The 22,115-nt window shown below is 51.0% G+C and overlaps 1 protein-coding gene across 5 annotated transcripts in view; it reads left to right on the forward strand.

The window, feature by feature from the left end:
* RNF123 (ring finger protein 123) overlaps positions 1-22,115 on the forward strand; it is a 3,033,138-nt gene that overhangs the window by 692,701 nt on the left and 2,318,322 nt on the right. The window lies entirely within an intron of this gene.

A 22,115-nucleotide genomic window follows, 5' to 3' on the forward strand; every position in this document is an offset into this window, starting at 1 on the left:
GAAAATGCAATGGCCATTGAAATCACATAGAATTATTTTCTGAAAAAACTGTTGGGCATATCCAGTTCAGTCCCTAACTGTGCTGTGCACATTGAAATGGGTACAACCCACATAGGTGACAATTGGTATGAAACTTTAAAGGAAAAAGAAGCTGCCATCGTTAAGTGAGTGGTTAGGATGTTATGAGCAACTAAATCGAAAGCTGCCAATAGGTCAAGTAAAAGGAGTAAGGCAGGATTTCCTTTGTCTTTCGCTTCATCCATCTGGATTTTTAAATCTACGAGAGTTGTCTCCGTACCATGTCTTGGTCTAAATCCGGATTGCCGGAGTCCAAGAAGATTTTTTGTTTCGAGATGGTTTTGTATTTGGATATAGGCTGCTTTATCCAGTATCTTCAGAAGAAAAGGAACGGTTGTTAATGGTCTGTAATTTGTTGGGATGCTGGGGTCGAGATTAGGTTTTTTGATAAGTCATGACCCAGGCACCTTGATGATTTTTTGGGACAGAACATGAGGCGAAAGAGGAATTAATGAAGGATGTGATAAAGGGGGCACATTCCTTTGCACCCTCTTATTTATAATTGTAGCTGGGCGTGTGTCTCCCTGGCATCTAGAGGATTTAAGGCTAGCAATTATAGCTTCTACCACTTTGGTAGTGTTGGGGAGAATTCAAATAGGCTACAGGAATTAGAGGGAGAAGAGTGGAATTTGCTGGGTTTGGCACTAGGTGGAAGGCTGAGTTTTGTGGCTTCAATTTTCATTTGTAATAGTGCCATTGTATCTAGAAGTGCCTTTTGGATATTGGCGCACCATAGGGCGTCTTTGTTGCACAAGGCTGGTAGGATGATGTGTGTCTCAAGCTCTTTGAGGATGGAGAAGAGCTCTTTGGAGCTGGACTTGGCGTTTAGAATACTATTATTGAAAGTGTTGCTTTTAGTTTTCAGGATAGCGGCTTAATAGGTGTTGGAGGCAATGTTGAAGTTTTCCTTGTTCTGGACAGAGGGTTTTCTTTTCCACTTAGCTTCCGAACATCTTTTGGACTTGCGTAGGGCTTTCAAATCTAGCGAAAACCATTTGTTTGTGTGCTGGAGGTTTGGTTTTTCTCATTTTGAGCAGAGCTATTTGATCTAAGGCATGGCGTAAGTTCTGGTTATAGAGGGCCACCAGGTTGGCAAGGTCCTTGTCTAAGTTCTTGTGTGGGGTTAGTAATAGGCTGTAGTAATGGGAGTATGCTCTCCAGGGTGATCAGGCGGTTGTTTCTGGTTAAGGCAGGGGGGACATGTTGACCACTGAGGGGTGGGCAGCTGAAGTCTGGGATTTTGAAAGATGTGACGTGGTGGTCAGACCATGCACATGGGGAGTTTGAGAGGATCTTTATGTTGCAGTTTAGATCAGCTACCCAATCAAGGGTTCTGCCTTTGCTGTGTGTTGGTTCGGAGATATGCTGTAAGAAGCCTAGTTCTGTGAGGGAGTTTTCTACGGCTGTGGCATTGACATCTTGGGTGTCATGTAGGCCTAAGTTAAGATCACCCAATAAGATGATATAGGAGCTAGGTTTGGTGTTCTGGGTGAGGAGGTGTAATTTCTCCCTTGAAGGAGGACAAGGGGCCAGGTGGTCTGTATACAAAGGTGGATAATGTAGTGTATGAGCAGCGGATAGGGGGAGTTTGACCGAGAGTTCTCCTGATGAGATTGGTTGGCTGGCGAATTTTCTAAGGCCAAGTTGGTTTTTGACAATCAATGTGACTCCAGCAACTCTACTAGTTGTTCTTTCAGCTCTAATTATTGTGTAGTTTTCAGGCAGTGCTAGCGTAAGGGAAGGTCCTGCTGCTAGGTGAAGCTACATTTCTGGGACTGCTAAAAAGTCAAGTTTATTCGATGAGATGAGGTCTGCTATATATCAGGGATCTGGTGTTGATGAGAGCTCCTTTGATGTGAGGGGTCTTCATCGCCAGGTGAGGTATTGAGAGGATGGTCTTATGAGCTTGTAAGGGGACTGTCTTGTTTGTAGTAAGGAGGTCAGAGTTGACTTAAATAGAATTAGTCAATGGAGTCTTATAGCGTTGGGTGTCCTTGGAATTGGTGTGAAAGCCAAGTCTTGCATTTCTCATAATGGTAGAGCATGGTACGTTTGGGGTGGGCCTTGTGGCATAAAACAGTATACACTGACTGGGAGTGAGAGGGTAGTTACTGCACTCTGAGTTTGCAATATTGGGTATGGACAATTGGCTAGGGAAAAAAAGGGGGAGGAATTTGGTAGGTGCAATGGGGTTGACAAATGGTAACAAGGTGGCCATGGTGAGAGTGACAGCCCGTAAATTAGCCATGAAGACCAATGGTGGGCAGGCTGCTGGCAGCATCCTAATGTATAAATGAGGGTGGGCTAGTGTGTAGGACGGGAGAGCTAGGTGCACAATCTAGGTGTCAATACAGGCAACGGGGCAACATGACAGTTATGTAAACAATTGTATTAGAATCTGTCACGAGTAGCCTAGTAGGCATATACCAGAATATAGATACACAGTAGAGGGTTCAGCCTGATTAGATGTTAAGTTATTTTATAAAAAGACGAGGTCCATTTGGACACATTCCTAACATTAATCCTAGGTAGTATTTACATAACAGTCGAGATCGGAGCCATCAGGCGCTAAATAAACAGCAATAGATCAAATTCTAGTGAAATTCACATAGTGGCCAGTAAAACACTGTAATAGTGTAGAGCATAGGTAGCCAATGAACTAGAATAATGGCACACGTTGATTCTAGGAGATGGGCAAATATGGCGTTTTATAAGGCTGCAATATTCACAGGCTGCTGGTTGCAGTAACAGCTGCACAGATCGTTAGGCGGTCATGGGTAGAGGAAGGCAGTCTATGTCATAACGACATCCTCTGTAGTTCAACGTAATAATATCAGGACACAGATCGCGTTTATCTTAGGCATAAGGCAGCAATCAGCTAGCATTAGCTGGCATACATGAACTCTGGGTGTACATTAGCGTAAGGTTGCGGTTGTTCAGTACATAACATTAGGCCATGGCAGAGAACAGTAAAACAACATTGGTAATTAGTTAAGTTGGTTGGGCACAAGATGTCAGACATACAGGCTTGTTCGTCTGGTATTGACTCGATGGAAGTTTAGCTGAAGATTACTGCTATAATTTATATTTGACAGTTGCGACAAGTTGGGTGCAGAAATCACGGCGAGACGAGGGTAAGGCAGCGGTCCGTACCCCTGTGTCCCTTGCAGCCCTGACTGGCACGGACAGGCAAGGCCCTTGTTATACGGCGCTTGAGTGCTACGGTCGGCTTCTGCCTGTCGGTGCGCCTGATTGGCAGATATTGCAGTGCTGGGCCAATCAGCAGGCTATGGTCAAATAATTCAGTGAGCCCAATTAAAGCAACAATGCGGACACGGCTGTCATTACTCACGTTGCTTAGCGAACTGCAAAAACACACAAAGTGCTGCAGGCAATTTAAATACAGTAGTGGAATCTCTGTAAAGAGGAAACCAAATATCAGTGACAAGTTCCTGGATGGCACGCATGCCCTGTGTATTACACCGGATGGTGCAAGGAGAGCCAGACAGCTCTTGCGAATGCAGATCTTGGGGTGAGAGGGCTCCTGCCCTCTCGCTTCGAAGAGGAAAGCGGGGAAGTGAGAAGAGGCAAGCTAAACCTCTGGACATAGCTTTCGACACTGAGCACCTGTACGGCCCGAAGGCCAATGAATCCTTGGAGAAATTCAAGGACTCTAAATTGGCTGACAAGCCACTGAGTTCAGCTGTGCAGCAACCTGCAAAGCAATTTTATGGCTTCTCCTCTATGGGCAAGAGGCTATAGGCAGTACATTCCGTTTGTAAAGAGGGCACAGCTCCCACAAGTCGGGCAGGGGCGTTTCATGCGTTGCTGACAGGGACAGCAAACAGCAACAGTAGCAGGGGTGGCGGCACCCATTAAGCCGCTTTGAGTTCTCCCTACGTTTTCCCGGTTGGAGGGAGAATTTCCGTGTACTTGGTCAGGTGGAAGGAGATAACCTCTGAAGCCTGGACCTTGTAGCTCGTCTAATGGGGTTACTGACTACCTTTCTTGAGAAAACCTCCAGATACCCCCCACCCCCTCCTAAACAACAAGCAGAACAGGAGATCCAGGTGGAACAGAGAAAAGAGGTGCCACCCAAGCAGAGAGGATCAGGCTGCTTCTGTTATTTTCTGGTGCCCAAGAAAGGAGGAGGACTGTATCCCTACCTGGACCTTTGGGCCTTGAACAACTTCCTGAGGAAAACCAAGTTCAGGATGGTGAAATTGAAAGACATTCTCCAGGCTCTACAACTTCAGGACTGGTTGGTGTCGATGGACCTTCAGGATGCTTATTTTCATGTGCCAATTCATCGGAGGCACAGGACATTCCTGAGATTAGTCATCAGGGACATTCATTATCAATTCATGGTGCTCCCCTTTGTCTTAACATCTGCGCCCAGGGTTTTCACCAAGCTCATGTCAGTGGTGGCGGCACACCTCAGGAGATCCAGTGTTCACGTATTCCCATAACCTAGATGACTGGCTGATCCAAGGAAGTTCCCCCAAGCAGGTATTGATGCAGCTCGAGGAAATCTGCTCTCTGCTTCACAGGTTGGGCTTCTCCCTTAATTTCCAGAAGTCCCACGTCACCCCAAACAGAAGCTTCAATTTATTAGAGCAGTCCTGGATAAACTGATGGGGAAGGCTTCCTTGCTGCCCCCTGACCCTCCTAGGAGGAAAGCGCACCATTTTCAGGTAAATGGTCAAGCTCTTCTAGAGCAGAAAACAGTCTACTAGCAGCTTAATTTCTTCGCCTCTTATATCTCATGGCTTTCTACATTACTCTTGCGTCCCGTCCCCTTTCCTCCGTACTGTATGGGCGTCCCTCCCAAGGGACAGGAGACGGAACCTTTTTCACCAGAAAAAATCTTCTTCCCCTTTAAATTTAGAGACGCGCGGGGGCACAGCGCAAGGAGAATGCGCTGCCCTGACTCCGCCCTGCCGCGCCACACCTCAGTCCCCTTTTCCGCGTCGACGGGAACGGGCCGAATTCATCAGCGCCTCTGGGTTTGGCTTCAGCCATGTAATTCCACGCGCGGATGATACTTCTTTCTTTTTTTTTTTTTGTTTGTCTTATCTTTCATTCAGGTACTCAGTCCTCAGGCGTCATGCTCCTCCCCGGCGCATGTCGACTTCTAGAGGGTTCAGCAGGTGTCCATCCTGCAACTTCAGACCCCCACGCCCTCTGCCTTCATTGTCTTGGCCCAGACCACGGTTGGCAATTATGTTCGGCGTGTGACTCGCTTTCTTCGAAGGCGCTGAAGAACAGACTAGCCAGGTGGAGCGAGCTCTGCCAGAGGATCTCAAGAACTTCGTCAAGCATCGAACCAGGCCCAAGGTAGGGCCAATATTTTCCAGCGCACCCCGCAAAGGAGACTCCTTCCCACGGCTCTCCTGTGCGGCAGGGACCGGCCAGGTCCTTCTACCGGCACGTGCACCGAGGCTAATACAGCTACAGCTACTGGCCTTCGAGTCGAGGGGTCCTCGGATCCTCCCAGGCACAGTGTTGAGGGACCGGAAGGTTCTTGTACCGGGTCTACACCCGAGGGGCTATGCCCTTTTACCAGCACAATGGCTGAGGGGGCTACGCCCTAACACCGGCAATACGTCCAAGGGGCTATGCCCTAATACTGACAATACATCAGAGGGGGCGCCTTAACGTAGCTCTACCGACCCCCGGGTCGAGGGTGTTACACCTACCGGGCCGAGGCCCGAGGAGCAGGATGGGCCTCGTGATCCACACGCAAGAGTCTTGGATGAGGCCGTGCCCAGCGGGCTAAGCAACATGTCGCAGGCACGTGGTAGCCAGAAAGGGGCACCCGTCTGACGCCATTCCACGAATTCGGCGAAGAATGAGTGTCAAGGTGGGACTGGCTTCAACCAGGTACATGGCCTACAGTCTACCCTTCATTTGCGCAGAGCAACTTTCCTTTGTGTCCCTATGGACAGGGTATGCAGCAGCCCCAGCAGCCCCCCTCTACCCTGTCGGTACCCCTGGCACCTCTTTGGCCAGTGAGGAGGTGCTCTTTGAGAAGTTTCTCGGCCTCAGGATGTCTCCTCAGATGGGGGTTATCATCAAAGACGCAGTCAGAAGTCCTCCCCACCATGCTACAGGCAACACAGACTCCTCAATCGGGCCCCCAGGCCCCGGTGCAGCCATCTCCTCTGGCTCCACAGCCGACTCCGCAACCTCCGCTGCCTCCTCAGCCTCCGGCTGCAGTCCCTGTACCCCAGCCTCCGGCGCCATCTACTCCTCCACAAGATCCTCCAGATCTGCAGGATATGGAGGAGGAGGAGGATCCAGACACGCCATCTTCAGCCAGGGCCTTCCATGAACATCTTGCTGGCCTGGCGGAGTACCTGGGCCTCCCCCAACCCGAGGTCAAACAGCCAGCAGAGGGAAAGAAGGCATGACATGCCCTTTCGGGTCCACGTTTCTCCGGTCGGGTCAGGCTTGCTCTCCATGCACAATTCTGGCGCCAGAATGTCGCGGACCCCTGGATCCTCTGTAGTATCCACGGGGTACCACCTTCCTATCCCAACCTCTCCTCCCTCCTCCGCTCCACTCCCACAGGTTGGGACAGCAACTCTTTTGGCAGAGGTCCGGTCGCTAGTAGAGAGCCAGGCAGTGGAGGAAGCCCCAGCCTCCCAGCGAGGCTTTGGCTTCTACTCCAGGATTTTAGCCATTCAGAAGAACATCAAGGCGGGCCTGAGAGTTGTGCTGGACCTTTCCACCTGCACCCTCTCCCTACCCCTGCAAAAATTCAAGATGATTACGTCAGCTTCTTTAGCAGTGACATTGGACAAGGGAGACTGGATGTGCTCCCTGGACCTGAAGGACGCGTACCTACACGTCCCTATTTGGCAGCCCCATTGTTCATTCCTACGGTTCAGGATCATGGGCTACCATTTCCAATACAAAGTCCTTCCATTTGGCCTCAACTCGGCCCCCAGGGTGTTTACCAGACTCATGAACGCTGTGGCGGCCCTCCTCAGAGTGCAGGGCCTCCACATCTACCCATATCTCGACGCCTGCCTCGTCAGGGCTACATCTCTGGAAGCAGATCGCCACTCTTCCCATGCCCTTATGAACACCCTGCACAATCTGGGCTTCTCGCTCAACCTCAAGAGGTCACAGCTGCAGCCTATGCAGTCTCTGACATTCCTGGGACTCATTTGGGACATGTGCTCTGAGAGGGTCTTTCCATCAGAGGACAAAATCTCGGCCATCAAGACGGCCACCACCCACTTCCTCAGCAGATGGTTGACCTCGGCATGGTGGCACCAACATCTCCTGTGTCTACTGGCAGCGATCCTATTAGCCGTGCCACACACAAGACTAAGGATGAGCAGGATTCAGCGGAGCTTCGCGGCCTCATGGAACCAGGAGCGGGGGTCGCAATCCGAGATGATCAACGTTCCTCCATCTCTCCACTCGGACGTAACTTGCTGGTCCATGGACTGCAACCTACGGACGGGCAAGCCCTTCCGGCCGCCCTCTCAGCAGGCCACCCTCACCACAGACTCCTCTCTTGAGGGCTGGAGAGCCACCCTGGACGATCTCTCGGTCCACGGCACCTGGACTCTGCAGGAACCATACCAAGTGGTTGGAGCTGAACGCCATCTGGCTAGCGCTCAGAGCATTCCTACCACTTCTCAAGGGAAAGGTTGTCCTCATCCAGACAGACAACTCGACCAGCATGTACTACATCAACAAGCAGGGAGGCACCAGATCCCCCTCCTCTGTGCATACTAGCGATCAGCATGTGGGAATGGGCCCTGGAAAATGAAATTTACCTCTCGTCAGTCCACCTACCGGGCGAATCCAACCTGGAAACGGACAGGTTCAGCAAGCTGGGGGTGGACAATTATGAGTGGCAGCTAAACTACCTCGTTGTTCAGGAGATTTTTAATAGGTGGGGTCACCCCCACATGGATCTCTTTGCCACCTGGCACAACAAGAAGTGTCCCCAGTTCGCATCCTGGCAAGGTCAAGGCCCCAGCTCTCTGGGTGACGCATTTCACCTCCAGTGGACCGGCATGAAAGCCTACGCCTTTCCGCCTACTCCCCTGATCCACAAGGTAATTTGCAAGATCAAAGAGTCTCACCGACTCCTCATCATTCTGATAGCTCCGTGGTGGTCGTCCAGGCCATGGTTTTCGGAACTACCCAGCCTCTCGGAGATGCCCCTGATACACCTTCCGACGGGCCCTGCACATCTTCTGGCACAGCAGGGGGGCAGAATCATCCACCCCACGTCAGGGAAACTAGCCCTCACAGCGTGGTACCAGAGCAGGTAACGCTTCGGCACCTTAGCCTTTCACAGGCCAATCTGGAGATCATTCAGGGTGCCAGGAGAAAAGCCACCAGGGCCCAGTACAAAAGCAAATGGACCAGATTCTGCCAATGGGCAGACTCCAAGGGAATTGACCCCTTGGCCTGCAATTTGGACGGCGTGCTCTCCTTTTCGGCGCACCTCACTCATTCAGGTATACAGGCGGACACCTGCCGCACATACCTCGCAGCCATTTGGGCTTACAGGAACTCTGAGGAAGGAATTCTTTCCTCCTTTTCCTTCTCCAAACCCATTGTCAAACATCTGACTGGTCTTGCTTGGCTCTACCCGCCCTTCAAGAGACTGCACCCTGTGTGGGACCTTAACATAGTCTTGGGCGCCCTGTTGCACAAACCATTCGAGCCAATGGCGTCTGTGGACTTTAGGCTGGTCACCATCAAGATGGCCTTACTAGTCGGTCTTACCTCGGCTCGCAGAGTCAGCGAGATCCAGGCGCTGTTCGCTTCTGAACCATATACCACCTTTCACAAGGACAAGGTAGTCATGCGGACGCACCCGGCTTTTCTGCCCAAGGTTCCATCTGCATTTCACTTGAACGAAGAAATAGTCCTTCCTACATTCTTTCCAGATCCCAAGGACGAAGGACAAGGAGTGCTGCACTGCCTGGATGTCGGGCGTGCCCTAAAATTCTACTTGGACAGGACCAAGGGCTTTGTCACTTTCGGAGCCTCGAGGCCAGGCTATCTGGCCTCTAAGGCCTCCATATCCCGCTGGATGGTCTCTGCCATCAAGGAAGCGTACGAGGGCCAGCACAAGCCGCTCCCGGCCAACATGCATGCCCACACAGTTGGGGCCAAGGCAACGGCCATCGCATTCCAGCGCCATGTCCCTTGGCAAGTCATAAGCAGGGCAGCCACTTGGGCCTCTCCCTCGGCTTTCTGCAAGCATCACTTTTTGGATGCCGGCTCTAGATCTGATGCGGCTTTCGGACTGGCGGTTCTCAGGAACCGATTTGCTTAAGGAGGGTCTCCTCTCCACTCTGGGGCTCCAGTCATTTGTAATCGCCCATACAGTATGAAGGAAAGTGGACAGACGTAAGAGTAAATATAAGTTACTCACCGCAGTGACTAACGTACTCTTAGTCCATAGTCCCCTTTCCTCCATACGTCCCACCAACCTCCCCCCTAATAATAATGGTGTCATTAGGCAATGTTAAATCTGTTGTTGACGCATCAATGGGGACTGACGTGTGGCGCCGGAGGGCGGAGTCTGGGCAGCTCATGCTCCCTGGGCCGATCCCCAGCGCGCCTCTAAATTTAAAGGGGAAGAAGGTTTTTTTCTGGTGAAAAAGGTTCTGTCTCCTGTTTCTTGGAAGGGACGCCCATACAGTATGGAGGAAAGGGGACTATGGACTAAGAGTACGTTAGTCACTACGGTGAGTAACTTATAATTTTTCAGGTACCAGAGGCCATTCTACGAATGCGATCTCTGCAGTGGATGAGGGATAAATGTTCCCAATACTTCAGTGCCATGAAGAACATTCACAAGGTGTGGAGGTCGGTGACCAGAAATCTCTCTTGGTAGTGCAGCAGAGAAAACCTGATGATGGGGGACCCCTTTTGGCCTCTGTGGCCCCAAGCCCAGGTGGTCACGGATGCATCCTTGAAGAGTTGGAGCGCTGACTGCATGGACCTGCAGGTAAGCAAACTTTGGTCACCAATGGAATGCCAATGGCATATCAACAGGCTGAAGTTGCAGGCAATCAGGTTGGTCTTTGCTCCTTCCCTCAAGGGGAAGCACATCCTTATTTTGACTGACAATACAGTGGCCATGCACTACCTCGATAAATAAGGGGTTGTTTGGTCTCTGCCCCTATGCAGGGAGGCGCTGGACCTATGGTTCTGGTTGCTAGAGAACCGTATCTCTGCTTCAGCGGTCCATCTAGCAGGAAAGGAGAACAGGCTGGCGGATGCTCTGAGCAGGCAGAGCACAGCCTTGCACGGGTGTGAAATGTAGTGGAAGTTCTCCGAGATCTCTGCACAGTGGGGTACCCCACCAGTAGATCGGTTTGCTTCGAGGGCCAATGCGGAGTGCAGACATTTTTACTCGAAGGATGCACTGGGGGGTATGTTCTTGGTGGAGTGGGTCTTTGACCGCACTATGCGTTCCTTCTGATACCCGTCATCCTGTGGTTTTTTTTAAAGATATCATTTTTATTAGTTTAAAATTTGGCAAGTAGTGGAAGAATTCAAATAATGATGTGTTTTTCTATGATGTGTATCAATTGTCATATAGATGTACAAAAACATGACACTTTGCAAAGTGGTAAACAGGAACAATTATATAGTGTTTAACAATACACAAGCAGGATTTATTTTACAGTGCCAATGTAATTGTTCCAGAAACCAGACAAGCAAGCATAGGAAAGGCACATGGTTATCACATGAGTTGTTCAACTGTTACCTCCGCTTCATTGTTTGGAATATCCTGTGGCAGTTCTTCCAGAGGAATGCTTTCATCTTCCAAGGAAATGATCTCTTCACTGGTGTGGGAGGAGTCAGCTCCATCAGCTGGCGTGGTGTCTGCGAACATGCCACTTCTGCTCTTTCCAGGTCACCAGGAGCTTGATGCAGGGGTGATTCGCAACCTCTGTGTGACTGCAGTACGGCACCGTCATCCTGTGGTTGAGTAGGTTTTGAGCCACCATGATCTTGATCACACTGGATTGGGCGAAGAGAACATGGGATTAGTAACTCCTGGACTTGACCATCTCCCCACCTCTCTGATTATCTCGACGGCTGGACCTCCTATCCCTGTCAGGTGCTCCATCCAAACCCAGAGTCCCATATCTGACATTCATGGCTCTTTAGAGGATGAGATCTGACTGGGACCTCTCAGAAGGGTACTTGAGGTGCTACTGGTTGCACGCTTCTACAAGATCTTTGTACGCTTGCGGATAGAGAAGATTTGTGGCGTGGTGCAGGGAGCGCAGTGTAGACCCGATTGCTTGTCCCACCACTACAGTGATGGCGATCCTTCTGTCACTGACCTTCAAATAGGCACTGTCCAGGCCTTTTTTTGGAGGCTTTGTCTGTGTTAAAGAGGTCTTGGGATTAAGGGTCCTTCTTCACTATCCCGGTAATGACACAATTCCTGAAATGCCTTCTAAATGGGTTTCCGCCTGCTGCGTTTTTTCGTTCCGGACTGGAACCTAAACTTGGTTTTGACATTCTTGATGGCGGCTCTTTTTGAGCTCATGCATTCATGTCCTATCAGGCTAATTACTCTGAAAATGACTTTCTTGCTAGCAATCACGTCAGCAAGACATATAAGTGAGCTACAGGCTCTATCTTGCAAGTCTCCATACCTACAATTCTTCAAGTAGAAAGCTTTGCTCAATGTGCGTCCCGAATATTTGCCTAAAGTGGTTTCTGAATTTCAGGTGTTCCAAAGCATTCATTTGCCAGTGTTTGATACTCTGCCGCATTCTTCTAAGGATGTTGAGATGCTACAGAGGTTGCACCTTAAGAGGGCACTCAGCTTTTATGTGGTTACGGTAGCGGAATATAGGCGTGAGGACTAAATCTTTGTGGTTTTCTCTCTGTCCAGGAAGGGTCTGGCTGTGTCCAAGCAGACCGTCTCTCGATGGATAACTATCTGCATCGCAGTGTTCTCAGAAAGCAGGTAAAGATCTGCCACCACGCATGAGAGCACATTCCACCAGGGATCTGATGGCACCATCTTCATTTGCATAGCGGTGTGCCAGTGAAATATGTCGCTCCTCCACACTTTCACCAAATATCAGTGCTTAGATATAACACATGGGATGGGGACGCTCAATTCGGCAGAGGGGTGTTGCAGAGCTTCCTTGTCTGAAGGCTTTCGTCCAGCCTCCACACCGATTTAGGAATCTATCTGATGAGGAATCTGCAGGAGATTGCAATCAATTGAAGAAGAAATTACTTACCAGTAATGTTCCTTCTATGGATTATTCTCCCGCAGATTCCTGATCACCTTCCCATCCGGCCCAATATGAAAGCAGTCTGCAGTTGATATTTGGTTGTCCACTTCTCATGGGACGAAGTTGAGGGCCCTGTGTTCTCCTCTGCCTGTGTATGTGTGCAAGGAAAGGCCACAATGGCGTTGCAAGTCTTTATTGGCTTGCATCATGTAGCTCTGGAGGAAGGGCCAAGACACTCCAAGTGGAAGTAAGCCTGTGAGAGAAACTAGTTATACTCTACAACACTAGTAAACTCCACCAGACCCTAGTAAGCCAGTTCGAGAGGCGTGTCTTGAGCATTGTATTGAGGGGATGCCTCCAGAGAGTGTGGGTGTTCGGAGAAGGAGAAATCAGAGTTTTGCAAGTGCTTGTAGCTAGGAACATCAAGTGCCGGAGGATAGATGAGCCTAATGAACAGGCGATTAATGGGAAAAGGATCAGAGCAACATCTAGTATTGGAGGAAGGAGAAGTGTGAGAGGTGAGGAATGGAATGAAGTACCAATCTATAAAGTGAATGGATTAACAGTCGTTGCGATGAGGAGGAGGAAGAGCAAACTAAGGAGAGAGGAGAGGTTGAACACCAGGAGCTATAGTGGGAAAAGGAAAGAGGTGAACCCTGGAAGCAAAAGGGGAAAATGGAGTAGGCGGGGGTAGGGGTGGGTTGTGCACCCGATAACAGCATCAAGTAGGTGTAGGTGAACCCATTTGGTCCGGGAAGAGAAGGAATTAGCCCCTTGGGTACAAGCTCATAGCATTGTGCAGAGGAGGAGAGGATCGGGATAAGATTAGTGGGCCAGACAACCAGGATCTTGGATAAGGGAGGTGGTGAGAGGCCTAGCTAACAGGTGGGAAAGGTCATGGAAAGTCAAGCTACAAAACCATTATATTAAAAAAGACAGTCACAAGGGGGCACGGATGGGGTGGTGTTCATACACAGTTGAACACCACCCCACCCCACAACACCACCCTGGGACTCTGGGTGGCTTCTAGGAACCAGAAGGGCCCTAGCAGTGTACAGACCTCCAATTTCTTTGTATATATTATTTATATATATATTTTCATGTAACTGGGAGAAGTGCCTTGTCTCCCATGTGTAGTGTTATCCTATTTTTGTTTTCTTTCTTTTGATTCCAGCAAACTCGCTTTGAAAACTTTCTCAGACGGGCCAAAGAATGTTGCAGTGATGGACCAAGTGTTTTTATTAAACTTTTGTTCAGGGCGTTAATGGATGGATTGTTTCCTCCCACGTATTCCTCATTTTATGATCTTTCCACATCCTGCTTCAGCTGCTTCAGAGGGCGCTGTGCATGGATGTTGGTCGCCTCGATTTCCTTCGGAGGCCTCTGACTCAATGGTATAGAGCGGGTGCAGTGACCGTTGGCTTCAGTTCCGTTTTTCCGTGAAAGTTATCAGTTAGGATACGGTACGCTTCGGTTCCCTGTCGAGAATCTTTGAGTATATTATTATTGCGAAATGGTTATCATCGGCGTCTTCGACCCAGAGTTCGGGGTTTGAGAAGTGCCAAGATTGTGGGGCAAAGATGTACCTTACGGAACCCCATCGGGTCTGTCTGTGGTGCCTTGGTTACTCTGATGCTACCTTGCACTGTAAGGCCTGCCTATTGATGATGGCAAAAGCCCTGAAAGAGCGAAGATAAAAATTTGCGGCAGATAGGTCAAAATCCCCTTCGACCGCGTAAAGTGTCTTCAGACGAGTCGAGGAAAAGTTACCATAGGTCACTCTTTGTCATCGAATTCCTATCCAGAACGGTTTAAATGCCTGACGAAATCGGCCTCTCCAGCTGAGAGGGAGAAGTTCAGAATATATAAGATGCACATTTTTGAGAATACAGCCTTGACCCCCTCAAACTCATGAAAGCCATAACCAGGTCAAAACATTCGACCAGAAAAGGGATAAGGTCAAGAACTGTGCGCCTTCGGCCCCGGAAAGCAAAGAAAGATCTCCTCGAGAGCGGTCAAAGGATCCCTCAAGTCGAGACAAATCTTCCTTGAGGAAGAAGTCAACGCCATTGTCACCGAAAGACTCCTCATCGGACAATGACAGGTCCTCGACGCCAAAGGCGTTAGATAAGTCATTGGCGCTGAGAGCGTTGAAGCTCTCGACGTCGAGTGTGTCGAAGATTTCGGCACTGCCGTCTACGCCATCGAGGATCACTGAAAAGGTATACACACCATTACCAAGAAATGACTTTTTTTTAGTCATTTTTTTCCATTTATGAGGAGGCAGAACATTCTTTGGATGATTCACAACCTTTTGGTCTTCAATATGGAACACCTGGGCTCAAATGTACAGGAGTCCCTTCAGGATGCTAGTGGACTAGATACATTGCTAGGAGTTTGGGAGGCCTGACCCTACTGACCATGCTGAAGGGTCTTAGACAGTTAATGTCCAGGGTGGTAGAGTATATGGGGTGGAAAAAACGAACACCCATATACGAACAGGATGATCTAACTGACATCCTATAAAAGGGATCCCAGGAGGACCCTATTCTTCCTTTTCATGTGGTATTGCAAAGGAGAGTGAGTTCAAATTGGGAGACGCCAGAATTGATAGCGGCAGTGTATACAAAATTGACATCTAAATTTAGGGCGTCTAGTAGAGACCCCGGTTACTTGACAAAGCATCCCACTCCTGTGTTTTTACTGGTACAAGCTGCTACCTCAACCTCTAAGCGGAACGCATACCCAACTTTTACCCCAGACAGAGATGACCAGCGTTATGACGCTTGGGCCAAGAATGTTTTCTCTGCGGGAAGTATGGCCCTAAAGTCAGCAAATGCTACGTGCACGTTGGCCAGATTGATTCACACTATTTGGGAATGTGTAGCAATGGCGGCTGATCATATCCGCAAAGGGGAGGAAAGGGATGGATTTTTAAATCGAGTCAAGGATGGCAAAGATGCAATGTGCGAATCCCTCCAGACAGTCTTGACACTGCCGACAGCATCAGCAGGTCCATGGCGCGGCTAGTATAGTTATGCGCAGATTTGCCTTGTTAAAGTCTAGTTTTGATCCGGATGTACAGTCCATATTGCTTAACATGCCCTTTGATGGTACACATTGATCTGGTACCAAGGCTGACGAGAGCCTAGAGAAATACAGACCTCGGCAGCAAAGTCGCTTGGTGCTGCTATTAGACAGCCACAAAACCGCCCCACCGGCACACCTTGGAGGGGTAGGTCCTTTAGATTTTACTCCTCAGTTGGAAGGGGGAGAGGACTGTCAAATCAAAGAGGTCAGAAAAGATTTCCCTGTGGACGACAGGGAAGAGGTACTAGAACCGCCCAGGCAGCAGCTGCTTTACCATCAGCCACTGCTCCAGCCGCCTCTAAACATCTCTGAGGTCTTAGTTCACAAGACCCCAGTGGGAAGCAGACTGTCACTGCATCTGAAAGAGTGGCGAGGCATTACTGTAGATGAATGGGCATTTGAAACAGTTGCCCAGGGTTACTGCCTTCCCTTCCTAAAAAAAAGCCTCAATCATCCACCGGGGAACAGCTCTTTCAAAATTCCAAATCGGCTCCTTATGCAGGAAATATTAACCGTGCTAGAGAAAGGTGCTATAGAACCAGTACCTGTAGCACAGAGGAACAAGGGTTGGTACTCCCCGTACTTTCTAATTAGAAAAAAAGGACCGAGGATTGAGACCCATCTTGGACTTAAGAGACTTTAACAAGTTCCTCAGGAAGGACAAGTTACACTTTCTCAGATCCTTCAGAGAAAAGATGGTATCATTGGACCTTCAGTATGCTTACTTTCATGTGCCAATCCATCACAAGCACAGTAGGTACCTGAGGTTCGCAGTTGGTGGTTGTCATTATCAGTTTTGAGTTCTGCCATTCAGGCTGACCTCTGCCCAAGGGTTTTCACCAAGTCAATGGCGGTGGTGGCAGTGAGCCTCAGGGGAGGGGGGATTCACGTCTACCCCTACCTGGACCACTGGCTGATCAGGGCATGTTCCCCTGCACAGGCTCTGTGAGGACAACCTTTTGAAGGAAGAACCTTTTTGGCAACCATGGCTGGAGATCAAGGTAGTAACGGACTTCTCACTCACAGGGTGGAGAGCGCATACCAACGGCCTGGAAATCCGCGGTCAATGGTCTCCATCGGAGTCCAAAATACATATCAACCTGTTGGAGCTGAGGGCAATCAGACTAGCGCTGATGTCCTTTCTGCCCTCTGTGCAAGGGAAGAATGTCCTCATAATGACAGAGAACGCAGTGGCCATGTACTACCTCAACAAGAGAGGTGGTGTAGGGTCACTACCACTGTGCAGAGAGGCAATGCAGCTCTAGTTCTGGGCAATTCAAGAAGGAATCTCCCTGACGGCAGTTCACCTAGCCGGGGAGGAGAACATGACGGCAGACTCTCTGAGCAGTCATAGCACTAGTTCAGGAAGTCCTTCAAGAGATCTTCACCCTTTGGTGAACCCCTCAAGTGGATCTGTTCGTAACCAGTGTCAACCGGAAGTGCGAACAGTACTGCTCAAGGAAATTTCCCTTAAGAGAAGCTCTAGGAGACACGTTGGTAGTGGACTGGGAGTTTCTACTCCTGTACGAATTTCCTGCAATCCCCGTAATTTCTTAAGTCATCAGGAGGTTGAGGACGTTCGGGAAATCCATAATCCTAATTCCTCCGGAATTGGGCCAGGCGGATGTGGTACCTGGACCTTCTGGGCATGTTCATCTGCCCTCCAATATGTCTGCCACAAAGAGAGCTGTCTCTCGCTCTCTCTCGCCCTCTTCCTCTCTCCCACTCTCCCCCTCCTGATCTCCCACTCCCATGCCGGGTTCTCCATCCAGAGGTCAAGACTCTCAACCTTCACACATGGTTTCTGAGAGGTTGAGATACAAGGATTGGGACCTCCCGGACGACGTAATGGAGATTTTGCTTGCAGCCAGAAGGCCAGCAACAAAGTCCTTGTACCGCTGCCGTTTGAAAAAATTCTGCAACTGGTGTAAGGATAAGAATGAAGATCAGTTTACATGCAGTACACCTATGGTGTTATCATTCTTATTACACCTGACCAACCTGGGGCATCTTGCAGCGCTCTCAATTTTTAAGCGCTCGTCTGAAGAGGTATTTTTCTTCAAGATTCCCCTTGTGAAACAATTCTTAAAAGGACTGACAAATGCATTTCCCCCAGTCTCATTCCAAGTCCCAAGTCAGGTCCGCTAATGAACTTGACTGGCGCAGAGGCAGCACGAAATCCTGCCTCCCGGTTGGGTCTTGGCACCTGGGACTAGTATGAACCACAGGGTAACCTCAACCCGTCTGGGGAAAGACGGTTAGGGTCCGTTGGTTGGATGGGTAGAGGGTTTCACGATAACCGGAAAGAGGGCTAAGGAGAGGTTGTGGATGAGTTGGGGGAATTTAGGGTGACCTGCTCCTAGTCTCCTGCTGCTGGTCTGTTCTTGTGTTCTTTCACACTCTCCCCCCTGTCACTCTATACACTTAACACACTCGCATTGAATATGCCGAGCTGAAGAAGAAGCCTTTGTAGTGGAGCTTCTAACCAAACAAGTTGGAGCTTTTGCCTGGAGCTCTAACCATTGAGTAATGCATTTAAATTGTGTCTTCACCTTAGGTTTTAACTGTGACCACTACGGCTCTCTTCCTGCATTGTCCTCATGCAGGCAAGTTGTAACATTTACACATGGTAGTCACCTAGCACATTACATGCAGTTCTTTCTAGTGCTTACGCATGCTTAATGACATAGAATCAGCAACATAAACAAGAAAATGCACTTAGCTGCGGATCGTAGTTCAAGGTCCTCTTAGAGCGGTCTGGGCAGTCCAGAATGTTCAGAGGGGAAGCTCTGCTGGAAAATACCAAAATAACAATAAGCGGGGGCCTGGCAAGTAACTGCATCATTAGCTACATTGTTTGTTTGCCAAGATGTGAACACATTCGCGAAGTGCATGCGCCCCGGGTTTGATTTCACATGGGGCTTGGCGCACGTGGTTCTACAATCCTCTGTTAGTATATCGGAGAACGTACGATCCGGGTTGCTGTCACCCAGAACGTTGTAGAAGTGTTCGATGAGCCCAGTCACGCCTTTAATGCACTAGACATGCAGATTGGTGTCTGCCATGCCCTGCAGTCTTTACCACGTGATGAACATGCCCCGAAAGTATTAGTTTGCGTTCCTCATAAGTAGTCTATTAAGCCACTTATGTGGATGCGGGGCCTGTGGAGTGTTCAGGTGGGCTAAGGCCCCGCGTAGGCATTCCCAGAGCAGAGCGCTGAAATACACTTCTGTTCCCTCTGGTAGCCGGAATAGCAAGAGGGATCACGCGTATTCTGTCGGGTGTGGATTTTCCCTTGCCAGCAGGCTCGTGGAGCACGTGGCCTGCTGGGAAATGTAGTTCCCTTGTGTTTCTCTCCCCGGGCATTCTGCCTGCAATAAGGATGGAATAGCCTCCTTAACATATGGCAGGCTTGCGCTGAAGTTTAGCAGCATAAGCTGTTTACAGAAAGTCTGTACTGGACCCATAGTGCAATTAACATGCCCAGCCCTGACATCCCAACTTGGCACCTCAACCTAGTATTAAGATTTCTAATGTGTTCTCCTTGTGAACCTATCCATACCTGTCCCTTAAGGTTATTAACCATAAAGGACCATCCTTTTGGTGGCCATAACTTCTCCAGCATGGTGTCTGGCATGGATTCACATGCTCATGAATATTCCCCGTCGTCAGGCTGGGAATCCTCGGTAAAGAAAAAACCAGTATCAGTTTTGTTTCTGATCTGTCTTTCGTAGTAGTAACCAATCACTGATCTCTGCGTCATACTGACCACAGCCAATGACTGCCCTCTACCTAAGCCCCGCCTCAGGCAGCCATCTTCAGATTTTTACCGCACGTTCATGTGTTGGGATCCTCGTGCTATTGCTCTCGAGCGTTAGTGCTATTTTTTCACGTTTTTTTCGGTCAAAAGAGCCTCAAGCTCCACCGACTCTCCATCCTATCAACGGGGACCCGTGTCGGATTCGTCTACACCCCTCAAGGGTGAAGATTCGTCGAGCTACGCTTTTGGAGGACTCCAGAAGTTTCTCAGGCCCATCTCGGTCATGGCCCAGGAGAAGGGAAGCTCGACGCCCGGAAAGCTGTTCAGGGTCTGCCCTGGATGCCAGCTGCAGAATGTCTTTAAGGAAGACGAACACTCCTTTTGTCTTTACTGCCTACATGAAGACAAGACGCACGTGGAGAAGGACTGTGCGTTTTGCGGCAACATGTCGGAGCGGACCATGAAGGACCGCCATCAACGTCTCGCCAACTGGCTGGAAGGGAAGAGCCCGTCCGGCGAGAAGAAGAGGAAGAAATCCGAGCGGTCTTCTAAGACCTTTGAGGACGCCCCGGCGACGGGGGTCCAACATAAGGCCAAGCACCGCGAGTCCGCTGGCACCGGGAGCGCCGAACGGTCGGGCTCTACAGGCGCCAGGCAGGGCGCACCCTCCCCGGCACCATCAACCACGAGCCAACGCTCTGGGTCGGGTAAGAGGAAGGCCGAGCACCCGGCGAAGCTCCTGGAGAGGCCCCGGTCGAGCTCGAAGGCGGAGGGAGAGCGAGGCAGTGTCCCCCCCCCCCCAAGGAGAAGGCGGTGAGCGCACCAAGGGTGGTGAAAGCCTTAATCCATCCGGCCAAGGCCTCTATCGAGACAGTCGCGGCGGCCCTGGCTCAGCCTATGGAGGCTACGCCTGTGGTGGCGACCTCGGGGCTCAGAGTCTCCCTGCCACCGCGGAGGGAGTCCTCTTTTATGCCCATCGACAGGACCCCCGTGAAACCTCCGACGGAGAAGAAAAAGGGGGGGCAGGAGGTCGCCGTGGATTCGGCCTCAACCTCTGAGGAAGAACTGATCGAGGTCTTAAGCCACGGCGTTGGCGTGGAAGAAGACCAGCCCGTCGGGAGGGATCCCGACGCAGGAGACGACGACATCGTCGAGGGTACCGACGGGGCCCCTGACCGCCCGTTGGATTCCCCTCTGCCAGTGCCGCAAGACAACTCGGTGGCCATTTTGTTGGCTATACAGTCCTTATGCTCCGAGATAAGGACGAGACTGCCGTTACCAGTGGAGGAACCACTCCCGTCGGGGGACCCGGAACCAGGCCCTTCGGGCAGCCCCCCTCCTAAGAAAAGAAGGATTCACCCTCCACCTCCTTTTCAGCCGTCGCGCCCCGTTCAGCCCTCCTCCCCGTCCACGACTCGAGGGGATGATACGGGGACTGACACGGCCGCGACGGGTACGGACGACGAGGTGTACGACGAGGATCTGCCGTCGTCTCCTCCCACCCAGGCTTCCCCGCCCGACGAGATTGGATCTTTGCACTCCATGATCGCCAGGGCATCCGAGCTCTTCCAGCTCTGCCCTGAGGAGAAGAAGGAAGGTTTCCTTTATCAGCGGCGCGAGGCCAAGAGGAAGACGGTCCTCGCGGTACCTCTACTGGACGATATTTGGGATGAGGGCCTCGCCCTCCTCAAGAACCCATCCACGACGCCTGCTAGAAGAGACTGGTACGAGAAGAAGTACCGATTCCCGGACGCGGCCCCCTTGTGTGTCCGGGCACAGCCTACCCCGGACTCCGTCGTCTCCGCGGCGGCCAGGAAGAAAGCGGGGGGGTGCGGCTTCCACGTCGACTTCCCCGCCGGACGGCGAGGGAAAGAAATTGGACATGATGGGGCGCAGGGTCATCTCGTCTGCAGCGACGACGATTAAGGCGGCTAACGCCTTGGCTATCGTAGCCCGGTACGACAGAGAGCTGTGGTACAAGCTGGCTCCCCTGCTGGACTTCCTACCGGACGACAAGAGGGCGGATGCCCTGGAGATCTTGCAGGAAGGTGAGGTGGCGTCGGACCACGCCATCACTATTGCGACGGACATTGCCGACACTGGATTTCGCCAGTTGGGCAACGGCGTGTGCCTTAGGCGGCGTGGATGGCTCAAGGCTACTGACTTCCGTCAAGACGTACAGACCAGAGTCCTGGACATGCCGTTCGATGGGAGCAACCTGTTTGGGAAAACAGTGGACGATTCCCTTCAAGCCATTAAAGCGGACACGGAGACGGCCCGGGCTCTCGGGGTTCTCCAGCAACGGCGGCCGCCCTTTCGGAGCGGCGGAGGCAAGGGCGCCTCCAAAGGTTCCGGCGGCGGATTTTCCACCTACCGTCAAGCGGCCCGTTCGTCGTCACAGGAAGCTTACAGGGGACGAGGCAAGTCAGGCGGACCTCGTCTAAGCAGGATTGAACCGGCCGTGGGGTCGGGCCCCCACCGAAGCACCCCAGTGGGAGGCCGGCTGGCGAGCTTCGTCAGCGTGTGGGAGTCCATCTCCACCGACCGTTGGGTGCTGGACGCCCTAGCCCAGGGCCACGCGCTCGAGTTTCAAAGAAGGTGCCCGCGCGTCCCCCCTGTGGCCAGGAAAGAGCTTCACGTCCCTCAGCTTCTCCGGGAGGTAAGGGCGATGCTAAGGAAGGGCGCCATCGAACTCGTCCCAAAGAGGCTTCGGGGCTCTGGAGTTTACTCAAGATACTTCCTCGTGAAGAAGAAGACGGGAGGATGGCGCACCATCCTAGACCTACGACGGCTGAACAAGTTCATCAAGGTACAGAAGTTCCGGATGGTCACCCTCCAGCACGTCATGGGTCAGCTGGAGGAGGGCGTCTTCCTGTCGTCGTTGGATTTGGAGGATGCCTACTTCCATATTCCCATCCTAAAGGGGCACC

The sequence above is a fragment of the Ambystoma mexicanum genome, chromosome 2p (assembly GCF_040938575.1).
Source record: "Ambystoma mexicanum isolate Mex_15411 chromosome 2p, UKY_AmexF1_1, whole genome shotgun sequence".
Classification (NCBI taxonomy): domain Eukaryota; kingdom Metazoa; phylum Chordata; class Amphibia; order Caudata; family Ambystomatidae; genus Ambystoma; species Ambystoma mexicanum.